A 1,130-nucleotide genomic window follows, 5' to 3' on the forward strand; every position below is an offset into this window, starting at 1 on the left:
GTTCTCCACGCGGGGATTGGGGCCGCGGGAGCTTTTTGCTCCTTTCCGGGCTGTGTAGACGGGAGCCAGTCAGGCTGCTCCTAAATCGTCTGTCGACCTCGCGGAGGGAAGGGGCGCGCGAGGCTTTACCTTCCATTGCGCTGCAAGTGCCAAAAGGTCAACTTTCTGCCTGATTTCTTCCGAGGATTCCAACTGACATTCCCCTTGTTGGATTTTCTCCTGGGTTCGTTCTATGCCCCCAAGACTTCAAGAAACCGGGAAAGAAAGAAAAAGCAATTAAAGCCCAGAAGTCAAGGATTTGACATAGAGGATCAAGGGTTTTTGTTATTTATTGTTTTTTTGTTTTGCCCTCTGGGGTTGGGCGTGCGATCGTTCGTGGGTGTCCTTCGCTCGCTCGCGTTTCCCCAGGTGTCTGTGCTCGTCTTTCAGCAAAGTTTGTCATTCCTGATCTGATCGTGGCGACGAAAAGGGCAGGACACGTTGTTTATCTCCGATAAATTTGAAGTTAAGTTTGAAGCTTAAATTGAAAGGGGCCAGTTGCCCGAGGGAGGCACAATATTAATTATAAAATGCTTTAACGTCATTTTTAAAAAGTGCATCTGATTTACGTGGGGAACCAGAGTCTTTTAAGTGAAATGTGCTTTCTTCCTTGGCCAAAAAGCTCCTCTTGGTGTCCCTGCTTCCTTATCCCTGTCACCTATGCTCGTCACCACCCGCCCCCCCTCCCCATCACCCTTTCTCTCTTGACTAGATTTTTTATTTCCTTGTGCCACATCCCCTTTTTGCAGGATACAGTTTCTCTTGGAGAAGCTAGAGGAGCAAATGGAACAACATGGTTACGTGAAAGGTCTCTGACCCTTGATCACCGTGGAATTGGTTTCAGTCAGCGTTGTTTGATCTTGGATTGGACACGACCCCGAAGTGGAATTGCTTTGGCCAAAGTTGAGGGTGGGTGGGATTTAAGCCCAAAAAGCAAATAGAGGGATGACAAGTAACAGCTGGCACAATCACCGAGGCAATCACCTTTGGCCTGGCTTGAGGCAGACAGAACGAAATGTTAAATATCCCAGGGAACAAGAAAGGGGGACTGGAATAGGATTTCTGATGCTTAGGTGGACCCCCCCCCCCAA

At 48.6% G+C, this 1,130-nt stretch overlaps 1 protein-coding gene across 1 annotated transcript in view; it reads left to right on the forward strand.

Annotated features, from left to right (window-relative positions):
• The window catches only part of DMD (dystrophin), a 637,032-nt gene that overhangs the window by 487,123 nt on the left and 148,779 nt on the right, over positions 1 to 1,130 (forward strand). The gene's annotated exons all lie outside the window — the stretch shown is intronic.

The sequence above is a fragment of the Crocuta crocuta genome, unplaced genomic scaffold, assembly GCF_008692635.1.
Source record: "Crocuta crocuta isolate KB4526 unplaced genomic scaffold, BGI_CrCroc_1.0 scaffold598, whole genome shotgun sequence".
Taxonomy (NCBI): Eukaryota; Metazoa; Chordata; class Mammalia; order Carnivora; family Hyaenidae; genus Crocuta; species Crocuta crocuta.